Source organism: Benincasa hispida, chromosome 3 (assembly GCF_009727055.1).
Source record: "Benincasa hispida cultivar B227 chromosome 3, ASM972705v1, whole genome shotgun sequence".
NCBI classification, from domain to species: domain Eukaryota; kingdom Viridiplantae; phylum Streptophyta; class Magnoliopsida; order Cucurbitales; family Cucurbitaceae; genus Benincasa; species Benincasa hispida.
Window position 1 is genome coordinate 65,809,904 of NC_052351.1, and position 21,742 is coordinate 65,831,645.

A 21,742-nucleotide genomic window follows, 5' to 3' on the forward strand; every position below is an offset into this window, starting at 1 on the left:
CAGCGACCTGCCCTTTGTTATTTCCCTCTATTTCTTCATATCTTTGCACAAAAGGTGGGTTCTTTATATATTGTTGTATGTATATTAGCAGAGGGCATTCAATGTGCGACTGTCAGCTCTGCCAGTACGATCTGACTCCTACTAGACACAGCCCTATGTGGGCACTGTGTAGCCTGCAGAGGTGGTCGTCAGCAATGCCAACAACGATCTGACTTCTGCTAGACACGATCCCTATATGGGTGACCTTTTTGTAGCTTGTAGGGTGATCTGCCAACAACGATCTGACTCCTCCTAGACATAACTCCTATGTGGGGTATTGTGTAGCATGCAGGGGTGGTCGTCAGCTCTGCAACAGCGATCTGACTCCTACTAGACATATCCCCTATGTGGGCGACTGTGTAGGCCTGCAGAGGTGGTCGTCAACTTTTCCAAATTTCAAGTAGAAGTAGTTTAGCCTTTTGAAAGCCCTATGTGGATATACTTAGCCTTTTGAAAGCCAAAGTTCGAGTAGAAGTAGTTGTTGGACATTGGTCTTCTTCTCCTACTGTGGCCATACTCAATCTTTGAAAGACTGAAGATCGAGCACTTGGAGGGTTAATACGATTGAAGACAAAAGTTCTTTGCTTCATTTCTTCTAAGTCGTTGACTTCTTCGACAGTTATATGATTGTTGTCGACTTCGACTATGTCGATAGTGTGACCTACAATAACTTCTTATACTTTCTCTAGATGATTATTGAGAAAGCTTCTTAGGAGAAATTCTGCCAAAGTTGTCAGCCGTTGGAATTGAGAGAAGTCCTTGTCTTTTTTCTTAGCAAGCTTAGGCTTCCATGTCATCTTTTTGCCTTTCTTTTTATGAGTCTTGTTCCTTCTTCTATAGCTTCGATAGGAACATGACTCTTTTTGGGTGGAGTTTGGTTGTATTCCTTTTCAACGAGTCACAACTATCCATCCTTCGTTGTCATCTTCAACGAGCTCATCTTTCTTTTTGGAATTTGTTATTTGAATCTCTTGTTGGAACCAAACAACTATAGGCTCGAATTCTCTAAATTAGATTGGACTTTGTCTTTGAGCATAGGACACAAACAATGTTGGAACACTTGAAGTATCCATTACTGTAGTGTGATTTGTCTGAGTTACTTTATCCAAATCTAGCTCAATCTTCTTTTTCACGAGCCAACTTCATAATTCCTTCCTTCAGCATGAAGCACCTTTCAACTGGGTGACTAACGACCCGATGATACTTGCAGTAGTTAGGATCATCTACTTTTCCTTTTTGTTCCGACTGCTTGCATTCTGATAGCTGAATAAGTTTCTTCTCTAGCAGTTGCTCCAACATATCTGCCACATCAGAGTCAAGGAATGGATAAGCCTTCTCCTGTTTTTCTTTAAGAGTTGGACGATGCCTTTCACCCTCATTGTGGCTTCTTTAAAATTTTGTTTGTTTTCCTCTGGAGGAAAATTTCAGCATGGTCACATGAATGACCATAGATTCTTTTGTGGCACTACCCACGATCTTTTCAGTGCCCTTGGATTCATTCTTGTACTTTCACCATTCAGGGACTAGGAAATCTTTAGTTCCCCTATTGATGCTCAGCTTCATATCATGAGCACGTGTTGCCAACTCCTCAAACATCAAGGTTTTATCCCTTGTAAAATGTACAGAAGCTCCCAAAGCATGCCTTGAGTGCACATCTCTACTACAAATAATTCATTGAGTCTATCTTTGCAATCTAGACTCAAAGCTCTCCATCGGTTGATGTAATCGATGACTGTCTCTCCCTTCCACTGTTTGATGTTCGTCAGCTCCATCATGCTAACACTGCGCTTTGTACTATGGAAGCAGTTTAGGAACACCCTTTCTAGTTGTTCCCAACTGTTAATCACTTCTGGCTCCAAATAAGTATACCAATCAAAAGAATTTCCTTTCAAGGTACAGATGAACTGCTTGACTAGTTGGTCTCCTCTGGTTCCTGCATTTTCGCAGGATTCAATGAAGTGTGCAACATGTTATTTTTTATTGCCCTTTCCATCGAACTGTTGGAACTTTGGAGGTTGATACCCATTGACATTCTCAGGTTGTCGATTCTCTTGGTGTATGGCTTGGAGTACATAAAGGAGGGTTGTGATGGTCTTCCATACTGAACCCTATGGAGTTTTTAATCATATCCTGCAGCTGTTGAATTGACAGGGTGGCAACAGAGGTAGATTGTTGTGGCTAGTCTTCCGTAGCTGGAGATTGACTCGACTCAGCAGTTTCTCGAGCCTGTATTTCATCTCTTAAAGCAGCGATTTCATGATCTCGCTCTTCTACCACTTTCATCAGGAGATTTTTCTTTATCTCCATCTCTGCCATGGTCGACTCAGTCGTTACATCAGTCATCATGACAGACACTACATCAAAATGTAATTCTTTCTCTGATAGATTAGTGGCAGACGCGTAGTTGTCGAATAAGGGATTTTCTCTGATGACGATCCCGCTTTTAGAAGATTCCATCAGCTGGTCCCAGATTTCTTCCATGATGACAGAGGTTATGTAAGTGTTGCTTGGGACGGTAGCTTTGGATGTAGCTTTCTTTGGTGCCATTTGTAGATTTGTTGACTGATAATAGGCAGAAATACACATTATTACAGCGCAAATAAGTAAAACAATGAGGGAATGCGACGGTAAAAATATACAAAATCATGTCCAAAATCGTTAAACTGAGAATATTGCAATCGCATGTGCCCATCACATAAAAGCAGCTAATTTTCTTATTTTGTGCAGGAAAAGTAAGTTGGCACAAAGCAAATTACGATCCAAGGAATTTGGCGACCGCGCGCATTAAAAGATTGCGATCGCAAAGCCATGCGATCATATGCACTCGTGGGAATTTGCTCAAGAAGGTGGCCGCATAAAGACAGCGCATCAAGGTGAAAGCATAATAAATCATGATGGGATGGAAAGCTGATGACGGTCGAATCCGAATTTAGTTGAAAAGCCATTAACGACACACTGTAGCAAATACATTCAACTTTAAGGTGACCATTAATTGGTTAGCCTGAAAGACTACCAGGAAGCAGTCTAAAAGAAGAGAGGACCAACACTTGCGAAAGCAAGCATATTCTTCTAGACAAAGTAGAGTAAAAATATAGTGTAAAAGCCTCGGGAAACAAGACATTGCTACCGGGCTTTTTATCCCCACTTTCCATTGTTTTTTTGTATTCTGACTTTATTTATAAAATAGAATTCTCATCTCAACATCTGTTCAATCTCTTCACATTTCGCATGAGTAGCTAAATTTCCGATGGGTTAAGAAGTACTTAGCTAGCATGACCTAGGATCTTCACTTTATACGATCATCTTGTCTTATGTATGCATTATTCACCCTTTAGAGATACTTGAGAGAGTAGTCTAAAGAAATAATCTAGGCTTGAGAGAGTCATATTAGAATCTAAGCTTGAGAAAGTCAGATTAGAACCACATAAGCAAGAGATAGAAACTTAGAAATAAGTTCTGTTTGCTATTATGCATTGCATGCACCTTAGAAATAGGATATGATAGTATGCGGTCACCTTGTGTATGCATGTATCATTCATCATCGCATAGGCAAGAATAGAGGCTTAGACATAAGTCCTATCGACATTATCGTATACATCGCACGCGTCCTAGAAATAGGAGCTATGGCATTTGCATTAAGAGATGACATGTTGTTGTGTGTGTGTAGCATGATCGCATAACTTGAACACAATCTTAGAAAGTGTTGGCTAAATCCCTTCTCAACCCATTCATCGCATACTCATTGTATTCTCGATTTCATCTACTCTTTACTCGAATTCGTCGCATAGAATTTATACTTAAACACAACACCAACCAAACTTATTTGTTTTTTCCACTACAAAGGAATTAATGGTAACTCAGTAGTCCCTGTGTTCGACCCTGGAGTTACTAGGAAACCTGGTGAGATTTATACTTGGGTTTTACTAAGAAAACTTGCATGTGCAATGCATAATAACCGCAATTCCATACCTTTATTTCATCACATTTACAACGCATCATGTTTTTGGCACCGTTGTCGGGGACTACGACAGTACATATTGTGCTAACAATAACTTTTTTATTTTCTTTGTAGCTTTCAACCTCTGTGCACTGCCTCTCCTTTGGTAAGGGAAGAAGCGGCTGTCGTATGAGCGAGGGACAAGTTCCTGAGCCCAACTACGACCCAAAGATTGAAAGAATGTTCAGAAGAAGATGAAGAAAGAACCGCCGACAACAACAAGAGAGAAATCCCAACATGGCGGAACAACCAGAAGACAGAGCAGCAAATGCGAATAATATCATGGCACACCCTATTCCCCTGGCGAACAACCGCAATAGACCCATTTGGGACTATGTGTCGCCTAACCTCTATGATTTCTCCCCAGGAATCATGAGGCCTGCTCTGGACGGATCGAGGTTTGAGATGAAGCCGGTTATGTTGCAGATGATTCAGACAGTCAGACAGTTTGGTGGAAGGCGTGGCGAGGATCCGCACGCCCATCTCTAGAGTTTCATCGAAATCTGCAATACTTTTGTGCTCCCAAACATCTCAGCTGAAGAAGTTCGACCAACGTTGTTCCCATTTTCACTATGCGACCAAGTAAGAAAATGGGCCTATTCTCTCGAACCAGGGGAGATAACCTCGTGGGAACAAGTAGTAAAGAAGTTCATGAAGAAATACTTCCCCCCGACCGAGAACGCAAAAAGGAGGAAGTTGATTACAAATTTTGAATAGGAAAATGACGAATCGCTCAGCGATGCCTAGGCGAGGTTTAAGAGATTAATGCGAGATTTTCCACACAATGGCTTACCTGACTTTCTCCAAATGGAAATCTTTTATCACGGTTTGAACCCTGCATCGCAGATGGCTGCCAATGCGGCAATAGTTGGAGATTTACTTGACAAAACGTATGAGGAGGCTAAAAATATCCTTGACCGCATTTCGAAATACCACGAAGATTGGCGTGAAAGCGATCAAAAATTGAAAATTCGAGAAGGTGATGCAATGAATGGGGCCATTGCATCCCTACAAAATCAAATGAATGCGAGGATGAATCTAATACAGGGCATCACAATCAATAGTCCGGGAACGCATAAAAGGCAGGTCAACGCAATTGATCAGACGAGCACAAGCTGTGCTACTTATGGAGATTTGCACCCGATGGAAGAATGTCTAAGGAACCTGCAATCTATATACTTTGTAAAGAACAAACCTTTCTCTAACACTTACAACCTCAGGTGGAGAAACCACCCCAACTTCGCGTGGAAAAATCAACAACGAAGTTATCAAACTATGGCACAAAATAAAGCTAGCAGCTCGTAAGCACCGCCATCTTCTTCCCTGGAAAGCCTATTAAAGCAGTATATTGAGAAGAATGAAACAGTACTTCAGAATCAGGCGACTTCAATTCGCAATCTCGAAATCCAAATAGGACAGATTGCGGGCGAGCTTAAAAACAGACCGTGAGGGGCGTTGCCAAGTTCAATTGAGCTTCCTCGAAACTCGGGGAACACGGGAAAGGAGCAGTGTCAAGTCGTGACTTTGCAAAGCGGAAAGAAAATAGCAGAAGAGAAAACGAACCCAAGTAGGACTGATCTAGTTGCGATGGAATCCAAGACCCCATTGACACAAGATGAACCAGAAGAAAATGAGACGATGGAACCAAAAGTTGCAGCCAATTCTAAGCTTATGGAACAGGGAACCGTGAAGGTACAACTGCCACCATTCTCTCAGAGACATAAGAAAAAGCAAAATGATGAAGTGCAGTATCATCGCTTCATGGACATGTTAAAATAGCTGCACATCAACATCCCTTTCACTAAAGCAATTGAGCAAATGCCGAAATATGCTAAGTTTTTTAAGGACATGGTGACAAAGAAAAGGAGCACAGGGAAGTTCGCAACGGTAGCGTTAATGCATACCATTATTCCACCGAAAATGCACGACTTCGAAAGTTTCACGATACCCTACTCAATTGGTAGGATATATATAGGCCAAGCGCTTTGCGATCTTGGGGCTAGTATCAACTTAATGCCCCTTTCAATTTTTAAATATTTGAATGTGGGGCAGCTTGCGCCCACGATGGTGACTCTCCAGCTGGTAGATAGGTCCCTTGTTCACCCAGAGGGAAAGTTGAAGGATGTCTTGGTCTCAATTGACAAGTTTATCTTACTAGCAGACTTCATCATTCCCGACTACAAAGCGGACAAGGATGTACCCATCATATTGGGATGTCAATTTTTATCCACTGGTCGCACTCAAATTGATGTGTACAAAGGAGAGATCACGTTGAGTGTAAATGGGAAGAAGCTTAGGTTTGACATCACTAAAGCCATGAAGTATCCGGAAGACGAAGACCTATCCGATTCCGACAATGAACCCAATTGTAATAAAGAAGAAGAGTTTGAAGATGAAGATGAATGAGAGGATGCGACCGCATCCATAGTAACCTGCAATGTGATCATGGAAACAACAAACAAAGAAGAAAATTTGACGTTGAATGAAGAGAGAAAAGCACGACAACCATCCTTGGAACAACCACCCACGATGGAATTTAAAACCTTGCCAAGCCATCTGAAGTATGTGTTCTTGGGGCAAAACGAAACTTTACCAGTGATAATTTCCTCTTCGCTAGAAGAAGAACAAGAGAATGCGCTGTTTAGCATCCTGAAGACGTACATAAAAGAAATAGGGTGGATACTAGCAGACATAAGAGGAATCAACCCCGCATATTGCATGAACAGGATACGTCTCGAAGAAAACCAAAAAGGGTCTATCAAACCTCAATGCAGACTAAACCCTACAATGAAGAAGGTTGTGAAAAAGAAGATAATCAAATGGTTGGACGCAGGCATTATATATCCAATCACTGATAGCACATGGGTCAGCCCTGTGCAATGTGTGGCCAAGAAGGGAGGGATGACAGTAGTTCCAAATGTAAACAATGAATTAATACCAATGAGGATCGTCATTGGCTGGCGGATTTGCATGGAGTATCGTAAACTCAATGCGGCGACGAAGAAGGATCATTTCCCCTTGCCTTTTATTGATCACATGCTAGACCGCCTAGCAGGAACTGATTACTTCTGTTTTCTAGAAGGATATGCGGGCTACATCCAAATAATGATTGCTCCTGAAGACCAAGAGAAAACCACACTCACCTGCCCCTACGGAACGTTTTCTTTTCGCCGCATGCCATTCGGATTATGCAATGCACCGAGCAAGTTCCAGAGGTGCATGATGGCCATCTTCTCTGAGTATCTTGAAGATTTAGTGGAAATTTTTATGGACGACTTCTCGGTTTACTGCCAAACATATGAAATCTATCGGAACAATTTGGAGAAGATACTAAGGAGATGTGAAGAGACAAATCTTGTGCTAAACTAGAAGAAGTGCCACTTCATGGTGAATGAAGGTATTGTGCCCGGGCACAAAGTCTCCAAGGAAGGGTTGGAGGTGGATAAGGCAAAGATTGAGGCCATTGAAAAGCTCTCATCACCAGTAAATGTGAAGGCTGTCAGGAGTTTCCTAGGACATGCAGGATTTTATCGTCGTTTTGTGAAGGACTTTTCGAAGATTGCTTGACCATTAAGTGCATTGCTGGAGGCCGAGAGAACATTTGACTTTGATGAACAATGCCTCAACGCATTCAAGATACCGAAGAATGCATTGATAACCACACCTATGTTGATTGCACCTGATTAGAAAAAGCCGTTTGAGCTGATGTGCAATGATAGCGGTTGTGCGATGGGGGCGGTGCTAGCACAAAAGAAGAAAACAATGCTACACCCCATCGCATATGCGAGTATAACCTTGAACCCTGGCCAGATGAACTACACTACCACTGAAAAAGAACTTTTTGCGATGATCTTTGCGCTGGAAAAATTTAGAGCTTACTTGCTGGGATCCAAAGTGCGTTCACACCGACCACTCGGCAATCAAATACTTAATGACCAAGAAAGATGAGAAGCTGAGGTTGATTCGATGGGTTCTGCTTCTCCAAGCTTTCAACATGGAAATCATTGACCGCAAGGGGACAGACAATAAGGTTGCAGACCACCTATCAAGATTAGAAAATCTGAAAGTCGACCGCAACTAGTCGGAGGTGAACGCAACCTTCCTAGATGAGCAGCTATTCAAAATTAAAGAGTTACCATGGTACGCAGATGTGGTCAATTATCTAGTCTGTGAACAATTTTCGGAGAATTACACAGCTCACAAAAAGAGGCAGCTTATACACGAATGTAAATCCTATTATTGGAACAAGCCAAATCTTTACAAGAGGGGGTCAGACCAGATCTTGTGTCTATGTGTACCAGAGACTGCTCAACAGCGTATACTATCCCATTGCCATGACTCACCATATGGTGGACATTTTGGAGGTCAACGCACAGCAGCAAAAGTGTTACAAAGTGGATATTTTTGGCCAACTTTATGCAAGGACGCGAGAGATTATTCAATGAAATGTGACAGGTGCCAACGCACGGGAAATATTTCATGGAAGAATGCGATGCCAATGAATATTATCTTAGAATTGGAGTTATTCGACGTATGGGGCATAGACTTCATGGGGCCATTTCCACCATCAAATGGTCACAAGTATATTCTATTGGCCGTCGATTATGTGCCCAAATGGGTTGAAGCAGCATCGTGCGTTGCAAACGATGCGGCGATAGTCTCCAAATTCTTGCGGAAAAATATCTTCACTCACTTTGGCACCCCACGTGCCATAATAAGTGACGAAGGCTCCCACTTTGTCAATGGCATCATAAAAAAATTGCTACTCAAGTATAATATCCATCATAAGGTCGCCACCGTATACCATCCACAGACAAACGACCAAGCCGAGCTGTCCAATAGGGAAATCAAAATGATCCTAGAGAAGGTGGTGAATCCTTCACGCAAAGATTGGGCCATGAAACTAGACGATGCCTTGTGGGCATACAGGGCCGCCTATAAAACACATGTAGGCATGTCCCCGTATGCGCTGGTGTTTGGGAAGGCATGCCACTTACTGCTTGATTTGGAGCACAAAGCACTATGGGCAGTGAAGAAGCTCCATTTTGATTTAAAGATGGCAGGGGAAGCAAGAAAACTTCAGCTGATCGAGCTAGACGAATGGAGAATTCAAGCATATGAAAATGCCAAGATTTACAAGGAACGCGCAAAACGTTGGCATGACAAACGCATATGCGAAAAGAATCTCCAAGTTTGACAGAAGGCCTTGTTATACAATTCTCGGCTACAAATTTTTCCCAGAAAATTAAAGTCATGATGGTCCAGACCATTCATAATCAAAGAGGTATTCTCGCATGGGGCGGTTGAGTTAACCAATGAGGACGGGACCAAGTATTCAAAGTCAACGGGCAAATAGTCAAGATATATCATGAAGGAGACTTGCATCGCGAGAAAACCTCCGTGGACCTGAGGAATTCTTGTTTGAAGAAGAAATGAGCAGTCCCTACGATAGTATGCGATACAAACTCATCAGGGACGCAATTTTTTTGAAGTATCCTTTTTATATCTATATTTCATGAACTTACTCTACCTTTTTTTTCGCAAACATCACATTTCAAATATATATGTATATATATATATATATATTCAACTCTGTCTTTCATATTTTTTACCCTCTTGATTTGTAGCACCGATCGTGGTAAACGATTGCGGTAGAGCTACGTGATAACCTCAAAACGCGACCAGTTTGTTTAGCCCATCGCAATCGAAGAATCAACTCGCCGCAAAGAAAGATGCAATCACAGATGATGTGGGCAACAGAGCAAATTTAGGGGTTGTATCTTTCTTTGACTTTTTTTATTCCAAATTTTGCACTCTCGCATCTCATTCTTAACATTGATAATTTTATCATCGCATCCTCTTTAGTTGGCACAATCATTGAATGATTGATTACTTTATTTAGTCGCCATAATGTTTTCCGTACCAATTATGATTTCAATGATGAAAAGCATGTCTTTATTTCTCATCGCATGTACTAAAATCAACTTAATTTCAGGACAAGTCAATTAATGAAATATTTCTAGAAGTTAGTGGTCTACCAGCTTTCTTTCAAAATGATCATTACGAAACTTCCTAAGAGCATCACATGAATCATTTCAGTCTATCAGCAATGAGGACATTGCTGCGTTTAAATTTGGGGGTGCCAGTATTTATTTTCAACCTTGCTATCTTTAGACATTTCACAAAAAAAAAAAAAATCATAACGTTGAGATCGGATCCTACTCGTAGTTGGATGTCCACACGACACCTGTGGGGGCAAGCCAAAACGAAGGTAGGAATCATGATCAACGCATAAATCAATTGATCGCAAATCCACTACCAAATATGCATGAGTTTAGACTGAGAAAGAGTGTCTTGCTTATAGTTGGATGCTCGCATGACACCTATGGGGGCAAGCCAAAACGAAGGCTAGGCATTTGGATCAGCGCAAGGTCACATCTAAACTACACAAGGATAAAAATCATTTGGAAACACCCCAGTTGGAAAAAGTTTGAAATAAATCATGTGATGTCCTGGAAATAAGTTTGAAATAAATCATGCGATGTCCTCGAAATAAATAAAGTCTTTTTGAAGGTTAAACTTGTGGTCCCTAAGTTTTAGAAATATTTTAGGAAGAGACCAGGATAGAAATTAAGAAGATTATGGTTTATAAAATTTGAATAACGCATCTCGATAAATCTAGGTAGGAAAAGGCGGCTTACTCTCTAAAGAAAATATTTAGTTTATGCTTGATGACAAGCATTATTTTAAATTTGGGGGTGTGATAACGGGCATAAATGCACGTTATTATAGTGCAAATAAGTAAAACAATGAGGGAATGCGACGGTAAAAATATACAAAACCATGTCCAAAAGCATTAAACTAAGAATATTGCGATTGCATGCGCCCATTGCATAAAAGTAGCTAATTTACTTATTTTGTGCAGGAAAAATGCGTTGGCGCAAAGAAAATTGTGATCCAAGGAATTCGGTGATCGCGCGCATTAAAAGATTGCGACCACAAAGCCATGTGATGTATGCGCTCGTAGGAATTTGCTCAAGAAGGTGGCCATATAAAGACATCGCATCAAGGTGAAAGCATAATAAATCATGATGGAACGGAAAGCTGATGACGGTCGAATCCGAATTTAGTTGACAAGCCGTTAATGGCACACTGTAGCAAGTGCATTCAACTTTACGGTGACCATTAATTGACGCATCAGAAAGAAGATTTAATGACCTCCCATCATTGCAATCCTTAGAGAGAAAAGCTTCTTGACCTCGAGCTCTATAAATATAGAAGGCCACCATCATTGAAGGAGTTCGCCACATACAGAAGATAGATCATATACAAATAGATAGCTGTTGGAGGAAAACTTATTGGGTGTGAACGCATTATTGTTGTGTGTTGTATGTCAAGCTATGCGTTTTTGCCCATGCGTCAGAGGTCATGTATTGGAATGAAAAGTATGCGTTAATCTAGTATGTAATGACCACGCATTCCTATCACAAGTTTTCTTGCCTTCTCGCCAAGTATAACGAGAACGCAAGTTTCTCGAGTAATTCGAGGTCTAATACAGGGACTTGTCACTCAATAATGCTTGTGAAGCAATGCGTTTGAGGCGACGAATAAAAGTAAAAAGAAGAAGTTTAATGGATTACACACTACTCCTACTCCTAACTAAACAGATTAAGCAATGGAAGACTTGCGATGAGAATTTGTAGATACACAACAACTGTTAATGCATAGTAATGTTTATTATCTTAAATCGCTCGAGTAATCCTAGCTCGTCACACTAGCACATCGCACACTAGCACATCACACTAGCACATGCATAGTAATGTTTAAACTATGCGATCATGCTACACTCATGCACCAGCAAATCATTTTCCAATGCAAATGTGGTAACTCCTAATTCTAGGATGCATGCGATGAATGCGATAATGTCCATAGAGATTATTCCTAAATCTCTACTTATTGCCTATGCAATGATGCAAGATGCATACAAAGACAAGGTGACCGCATACAATCATAACCTATCTCTAGGATGCATGCGATGCGTTAATAGCAAACAATGCTTATTCTTAAGCTTCTATCTCTTGATTATGCGTTTCTAATCTGAAGCTCCTGAGCCTAGATTCTAACCTGACTTTTCCAAGCCTAAATTCTATCCTTAGACTACCCTCCCGAGTATCTCTAATGGACGAATGACGCATACATAATACAAGATAATCGCAAAGAATAAAGATCCCCAGTTATGCTAGCTAAGTGCTTCTCAACCCATTCGACAAATTTAGCTACTCATGCGTAATGTACAGAGAATGAACCTATATAAAGATGTAAATTCCATTTCTATAGACAAGTTTAGAGTACAAAATGACAATGGAAGATAAGGATAGAGATCCTAGTAGTAATTTCTTGCTTCCTAAGGCTTTTACACTATTATTCTGCTAAAAAGATGTTCCTGCTTCCGCAGAAGTTGGCCCTCTCTCTGATCTCAACACTTCTGGCACTCTTCCAAGTTCACCGGAATGATCTCTCGGTACAATTTCACTTCCCTAGCTTCCTCCTTCTAAATAAAAGAAAAACTAAGAATAAGGCTACTTCTAACCATGGAGAAAATTATCTAACTGTCTGAACTTCTTCTTTGAAGGTGGCCTCTGGTATTTATAGAGCTTCGGGGTGAAAGGCATCTTCTCTCTTATGATTGCTCTGATGGGATGGCATTAATTCTTTGTCTGATGCGCCGAATATTTGTCACTAAAAAGTTTAGTGTACTTGCTATAGTAGTTCGTTAACGGCTTGTCAACTTAATTCGAAATTGATCGTCATCAGCTTTTTGTCCAATCGTGATTTATTATGCTTTTCACCCAGATGCGCCTACTAAGTTGCAACAGCTCTATGAGCAACCTTCCTGAGTAGATATTTGCGAGCGCAAATGACCGTATAGCCTTGCGGTAACGCAATCTTTTGATGCGCTCGACTGTTGATTTCTTTGGATCGCATTTTCTGCCTTGCGTCAACGCATATTCTGCACAAAAATACATAAGTTAACTGTTTTAGTGTGATGCATGCGACCGCAATATTGTGAACTTAATGCTTTTGGATGCAATCTTGTATATTTTTACCAACGCAAACCTGCATTATTTAATAACTTAGCACTGTAATAACATGTATTTCTGCCCATTATCACTAACCCTTGCAAATGAAGGGAGCTTCTCTATTTATAGAGCTCCCTGATGGGCTTCATGGGGGAATGGCTTTGATTGGCCCATGGGCCTGACATTTGGGCCTAATTTAATTGGACTTGGATTTGACTTTTGAGCCTAATTAATTGAACTTGAGTCTAGTCTTTAGGCCTAATTAACTGAGCTTAGGCCTATTTTGGCGTTTTAGGCCAATATTAAGCCTATATTTAGGCATAGCTGGGCCAACGCCCAAATTATAACGTCAAATTGGTCGAAATTAATTTTACTCAATTGATGTCTACGACGAAAACACAGAATTTGTTCTTAATTTCAATTTGAGACTCATGTCAACTCTTAATTGGTCACACATTTGACGATTTCGAAATTTCGTCATTAATTTAGCAAATGACGTGGTGGTCCGTGGTTGGTCCAAAATTTGTCCTCCAACAATGATTTAAATATAAATTTATGAAGGTGGATTTGTGTAAAAAAAATTAATATTTAATATTAAATTAATTATAATAAATTAAAATTTTTAAATAATTATCTATTGATTTTATTAGAAAATTAATTTATGAAATTAATTTTGTAAAATTAATAATACTTTTTAATTTTTGAAATCATTTGGTAAAATTGAAAAGTTAGAAAAAACACAAAATGGAATTATGGATTTTTTCATCAACATCTTCAACTAGCTCACACTAAACCCACTTAAGTTAGGCTTCAATAACTCCAAGCATGAGTTGCATCTATTGCAACCATCTTCTTTCTAGGTAAGTTCTCAGGTAGGGGTGTTACGTTTCCATCAACTTAAATACTCCAGCTTAGACAGAACTAGTCTTAGATAAAAGGTCTCTTATAGATATATTTACACGAAGTTAATCTTTTATTAAGAATCAATTTAATCCTATTAAACCGATTCAAAGATTAAATTTAAAATTTCTAATCTCATTAGAAAAGTGATCTTAGGTCTATATGATTCATATTTTTAAAATGTTTTTAAAAAATGAATATAACCTAAGGTATGTATGCAATTCTGATTTATTGATTTTAATTCCTAATTTCATTTTTGTTATAATAATTATATGCAAATGAAATAAATTAAAACCATACATTGCAAGTACATCATACATAGGTAATTTTATAACATTATAGATTACCCTAAAGTGGTGACATGCTTCATGCAATTTCATTTCATTACTAACATACATAACAATTATATACTAAAGTAATGAAATTATTAACAACATACTTTAAACATACATTCATGCTATATATTATAACTCTTATAATACAAATGATGCATGTATATATGTTATTAATGCATGCATACATATATTATAATAATTATAATATAAATAATACATTATATGAAATGCATAACCTATAGTGGGATTTTATACTATATGGCATACACTATGACATATAATAATAAAAAAATAATCACACATCACATGCATAATTTAAAGACACTTAATGGATTGGGATTGAACACCTAAAACAAATAAAAACAAACAAATACAAATAAAGAGTCTGTCAGTTTGAAATAAGTGAACCGGGTCCTGAACCGCTCAACCCAAATCACTCAACAATGTCTGCCTACATCCAACACATAGCAATGATCAACCAACGCCACATCTAGCAATGATCGTATAGTGCTAACGCATAGCAACGATCGCACAGAGCTATAAAGCACAATGCTATCGCACAGCAACGATCACATAATGTTGTTGCATAGATATGATCACACAGTGCTATGCATAGCAACAACCGCATAGTGCTATGACATAGCAACTTATGCCTAGTTCCATCGCATACCAGGCATCGCCTAGCAACGATCAAATGAACTTTCTCCCTCTTCTAAAAAGGACTTCATTTTCTCAAGAAACATATCAGGAATAGCACGAGTGACTCAAAATTTCAAATACTGACTCGATCGCAATTAGACGCCCCCATGGGCCCTTACAAACCAATTTATAAATTGAAAGCAATAAATCTAAAAAGTCCAATTCCAAATATATCCAATAATCGCAAAACCATACATTCCATAGAACATTCATCACATGAATTACAAAATGCAAAATTTCACCAGAACACTGTAAAATTAATCCAAATTTTTTTGAAAAATTTAAGCCAGAAACCTTGCTCTGATACCAAATGAAGATCCTATGAAGGTCCTTGAGCGGAACATGGGATCATACCCAAATCCAAAAATTACAGAACATAAATTTTATAAAAAGTACATACAGATTATGCATTTAAAAGATAATTGCAACATGCTTTAAAACATAGATTATATAATAGAAAATGGGTTTAAGAAATCTTACCATTAAAGTACCCTTCTTCACGAGATTCCTTCTCCGAATCTGACACATACAATCTCGAACTCCTTAACCATCAATGAGGACACCACCATGATTTTTACCTCTGTATTCTCTAGATGAGAATCCAGGAGTTTTGTGGGCTCTGGCTATCTTGGAAAAGAGGGATTTTGAGAGAGATGAGAGGTAGAGATCAAATTTAGATTATCTCAGACCTTTTTTTGTGGATCTCTCATCTTTTGTGAAACCACACTAAGAAGAAGAAGACCTCTCCCCTACCCCACTACTCCCTCCCCCCAAAATGATTTTTAAAATAAAATAATTTATTTTCATAAATTAATTTAATATATGTTTATATGATAACTACTTATCATATAATATATATTAAACTAGATGTTATATCAAATATAACACATAATCTATGGTTTTTATTCTATCACTAATGACATTTAATATAAATCCCATTTATATTAAATTTAATTATATGAATCAAATTCAAGTAATTAATATTTGAATCATATTCAAATATTTATTTCCTCTCAAATAAACTTGATATTATGTATCAAGTACATTATATTAATTATATCATATATAATTAAGTTAAATTAATTATATCACATATAATTAATTTTTTCAATTAATTTGAACAATTCAAATTAATCTAAAAATTTATTCTCATTAATTCACGTCGAGCTATAGAGGGGATCTCACGGACCTGTAGCTTGAAGCTCAAACGGTATGTTAATAATAGAAAAAGAAAGTAATGTCTGCATTCAACTTTTTCTCCGTTGTCTATTACTTGAGAATTAAGGAAAAAGAAAAACTTAAAATAGCATTAACTTCATTTTATCATTACTTTAGATTGTTGCATGGACTGCTTTTCTTTTCTTTTCTTTTTATTTTTAGACGTAAAATTAAAGAAATGGTGGACCCAACCACAAAATTAAAAAAATAGTTCCATTGAAGTTTAATTTATACCGACCACATTTATTATTAGTTATTAATGAATCAAAGTCAATCGTTATTAATGAATTAAAGTCGATCAATTTTAACTTACTAATAAAAAGGATTATTTCTCTTTAATTCTACTCGTAGTTTATTTTAAAAAATAAAAAACGACAATTTGTCGAGTTTAACTCAACAAAGTCTCGGTAGTTCAAATTTTCCATTCCATTGTACTACAAAAAGATCATTTAAAAAACTCACAAAAGAATACAAAGTTGCCCAGCGCTTTCATGTAATTTTTCATACTCATGCTTATTTTCTGTTCTATTTTTTTAATTTAATTTTTGAGAAATTATTCATTTGTACGTTTGAACTTTGAGGATTGTATCAATTTAAATTTTGAACTAATAATTATATCAATTCGAACTTTAAACTTTTACAAGTATATTAGTTTAGACCCATCATTATATTTTGTTTGGATAAAAATCGTGTGAGTTGTATAGTTTTATCAATTAAACCTCTAAACTTTCACAAACAAAATTAATTTAGACATTCACAAGAAGAATTTCAGGTTTCAATGTTGGTTTTAAACCAAAATTAAAGGGTTTTAATGTCGGTTGACAACCGACATTAAAGATAGTGTTATTAAAACCCTTTAATGTCGGTTGCCTTTAATGTCGGTTTTAAACCAACATTAAAGGGCTTTAATAACACAACCTTCAATGTTGGTTGCAACCGACATTAAAGGTCTTCAGTGAAATTTTCAACCAACATTAAAGTCCTTCAATGTCGGTTACAACCGACATTAAAGCATGTATTATTTTTTTAAAATTCTTAACCGACATTGAAGCCCCGAATCTGTCCGATTTTTTTTATAAAAAAAAATCCATTGCCGAATCCATTTTTTTTTTTGGTCAATAAGTTAAAAGTGATATTATATGTCTCGTGTTGGGTCAGGAAATATCCGTCATTGTTTTATATTAAAAAGTATAAAAAAAATTTGCATGGCAAGCCCATCAATATTTTTCTTTCACCTATGAATTTATCCACAAACAAGAATCAATATTTTCAATCCATTATATATACACATCAAAATATGAAATAAACACACTAATCACCAACATTTGCATAACAATACCAGACTTTCAAAGAATACTTACACCAAGCCATCATTTCTCTCATTCACAAATATCAATTGGTACTAATTCCATGAATACTTAACACCGAATTCCCCATGAACACAAAAAATATATTATACATAAATCTTCCAATAATAAATTGATCATGTCTTCCACCTAGAATTTATCCACAAACTAGAATCAATATTTCCAATCCATTACATATACTCATCAAAATATGAAATAAACACACTAATCACCAACATTTGCATAACAATACCAGAACCAGACTTTCATAGAATACTTACACCAAACCATCATTTCTTTCATTCACAAATATCAATTAGTACTAATTCCATTCCCAAAGATCATGGTTAGATAAATTTACATTCATTCTAAGCTAGCATTTACATTCTATTGATACGAAAAACAAGAATTACATCCTTACACAAATCAGCCAACAAAACTTGCCCATTGGGTTCGAATTACGTTAATCTCTCCTTGGCTATATGTATCTTTTGTATTGAATTACAAAGAGGAAAAAAAAGATAAATTCAACATAAGTTTACGTCCATTTATTAAATTAAAGCTAGTACTGTATAAAAAATAAATAATTTACGTACGAGGCTAGTAATGGGAGTAGTAGGATTATGCACTATTTTGTGTAATCTAATTGACAAGGGCACTGCATATAAAGAAGTTGAAAACAATTATTCCTATGTTCGAAAGAACGTAAATTCTTAAAAAAATGAATGCAAATTTACCTTTACAGGTTTCTATTTTGGAGAAAACCGATAGTGTTGGAGATCATGCTTGGCTTGCCATGTTTTCAATCCACTAAATAGTTTAAAAACATTAGTTAAACATAAATACTTCAATTAAGAGCTAAGAAAGTTCAATTACACTTACATATTTATAACTCCATGAAAATCCTCTTGAACCTTACTTCGAAGAGAGTCCAAAACATAAACCACCAATTTCTTGTAGATTGATTACAATCACATATCCAATGATAAACTATAATAAGACAATTTTGAAATATTAGTACGTGTATAATGCAAATTAAAAATAACTTAAGAACTTGATCTACTACCCTATGTTGTATGGAATGAGGACTAATTGGTCTAAATAGCCAATTCTAGTTAATTGGGCTAATTTTCTGGATCGGATATCTTGAGACTTCACGTGTGGTGATATACTTTCTTGATCAATTATTAAAAACTTCTTTGTAATATCACGACCACATTCATCCCAAAGATACCTAAACAAAGTAAAAGTTATTATTTATAAACATGAAACAAAGTATACATGAGTGAATCTAGATGAGTACTACTTACGCAATGTATGTCAAAATACACATGTAGCCTATTTCAACCATATTGCAATATTGGATCAGATCATCACGGCCTAAATAAATAAAATTGTCTCTTCTAAATATATGCTCGTCCAAAGTGATACGGATCATGTCTACATCGTTCATGTTATGCATGGCATGTCCATTCAATAGTTTGATGATACCATTGGCATTAGTATATTTGGAGGATTGACTGAAGCTCTTAATTGTTGAATGGTCCTACCATAACCAAAGTTACAAAAATTCAAAGTAGGAAAAATAATAAATAACCAAACTCGTATACTGAAAAAGAGACATACTTTTTTCTCGTCAACCATAACTACAAGTTCACGAGACCATTTTACGAAGTTGCCCATTGCTTGATTTAAGAACTCTATTTTACCATTCACAGGAATTGGTATAGGTAAATCTTCTCTAATGACAATGTCAATCAGAACTTTAACAGTTAAGTATAACACACCATCATCAAATGTTGTGGGTACTGCAACAATATTATCTACAGTTCCTATAGCCAAGTGGCATGGTGTCCCCTTAACAAATTTAAAATAACTTATGTCATGCATAGTTAAGCACGTACAATATGATTAGGCACAAAAATAGAGGGTAAGGTGGTGAGAGTTGTCATAGAATGGATACCTCGACTTAATATTTGTACCTGTTATTTATTGTTATATTAATTGTTATATTAATATTTTTACCCGTTATTTATTGATTGTTATAAAAGGTATCTTATAATTATACTAATTCATATATAATTATACTAAGTAATATCTACGTGAGTATATAAAGAAAAGGAATGAGGAATGTCGAATTAAATAAATGGACTTACTCATCTTTCGACATGAAAGATATGTATCAGAATAGACGTTTGCATTATTTTAGTTATTATCTTGTCTTATCATTTTTTGAATAAAATTTCATAAAGATTTTCGTACAAATTCCCCAAAAGTTAGTTATAATTCGATCCAACAACAGGGATTCTTAGTAAGACTAGAGATCCTTTAGAGATGTAGAAAGATGCAAAACTCTATACCACTATTTGATATAGTTGAATTATATATACACATGTAATGTTAAGAATGGAGCATGAAATTTATTTTATTCCCCTTGCCAAATTTTGTGGAAGAAATAATTTGCTCTTTTATTTTGTTTAATAGGGGTTTCCTAATTACTAATCAAGAATATCGGTAAAAAAAATTCTCCGCATGATTCTTTCTACAATTTAATCTTATGTTACTAAAGAAAAATCCATTCTTCGAATTTGCACTTTGATTCCTATAAACTAAATAACTACTTTTTTGTCACAAATCAAAGAATTAATTTTTGAAGTTTTGAGTCCAGGCATATCATCGTAGGACCATGCAAAGGCATCCTTGTATTCTTTCAAAAGGTCAAGCCGTTCTTCGAGAGTCAAAGTGGTTCCTATCCTAACCTTTTGGGGTTCGTCTGCGGTCCCTAAATGAATAGGGTGGGAAAGGTTCGGAAATAGAGTTTTTTGCCCGAGTCCAGTGGCAATGAGGAAAGGAAGGACTGCTACGGAAGCTGGTCAGCCTAAGCTTAAAGTAAAGGAAAGGCCCTGTTCCAGTATTGGAGGAAGCATGGCATAGAAAGCAGGGTATGTCATGGGTTGTAGGGAAGAGGTAACACGTGTACATGAAAGCAAGCGAGAGCAGAGCGTAGGGGTGTATGCATTATCAGACTGAAAGCATGTAAATGCTTACAGACAGTACAGTCAATGAATAGCATATAGAGAGCATACATTGGTTAGCTGTATCAAACATGGACAAGCTGACAGTGAGAGCATGTGATGTTACAGATTATGAATGTAAGTCGATGAATAGCAATCAACTATAGCCATAGTTCCTATACATTGTTATGCTGGAAGTAAGGAAATGACTATATACTATCGCTATGCAACTAGCAAGCAAGCGAGTGAAGTGCGACATTACAGAATATATAAATTCTAGAATCAAAATAATAAAAAAATGTGTCACTATATAATTTCTAATTTTGAGTTTCTAACTATAATTACAATTACTATTATATTATTCATTATAATAATAACTTGTTATAATTAAAGATAACTTTTTGATAATTGAATGAAATTATCACGGTTTTTACTTTTTTTATTACAAAAAAAAAACAATATGTCGTCTATTCTCCCGTTAATCAAATATGAATACTATGGCTGGAGTTTTATGAAAAAAGCCTACTTGATATTCATCAAGTAAAATTATGATCATGTTTGCGAAAACGTAAAAAATCAATGTAACTTGGCCCTATCGCATGAGTTAATCTGAAAGTAGGTAGATTGATTATAAAAATTCTGATAAATTATTGACTCATCTGGTATCTAAATATATAATTCATTTACAAATTTACTCGATCGAAAATTTATAGTCTTAAAAAAAAATTATAGATCCAATGTCACATTCAGTAAAGATTTATGATACATGTATATGGTGTACTCAATGTGTCCGAGCTTGCCCCCATAAATGTATTAGAAATGATACCTTGGGGCGGATGTAAAGCTAAGCAAATAGCTTCGGCTCCAAGAACAGAAGACTGTGTTGGTTGTAAGAGATGTGAATCTGCCTGTCCGACAGATTTCTTGAGTGTTCGAGTTTATTTATGGCATGAAACAACTCAAAGCATGGGTCTAGCTTATTGATACGTTCTCTAAAAGCCCCCTTGAATACATTTGATTTCTTTTTTACCGACAAAAACTCGTGCTCAAAAATAAATATACATATACATATATATACATATACATATATATATATATATATATATATATATTT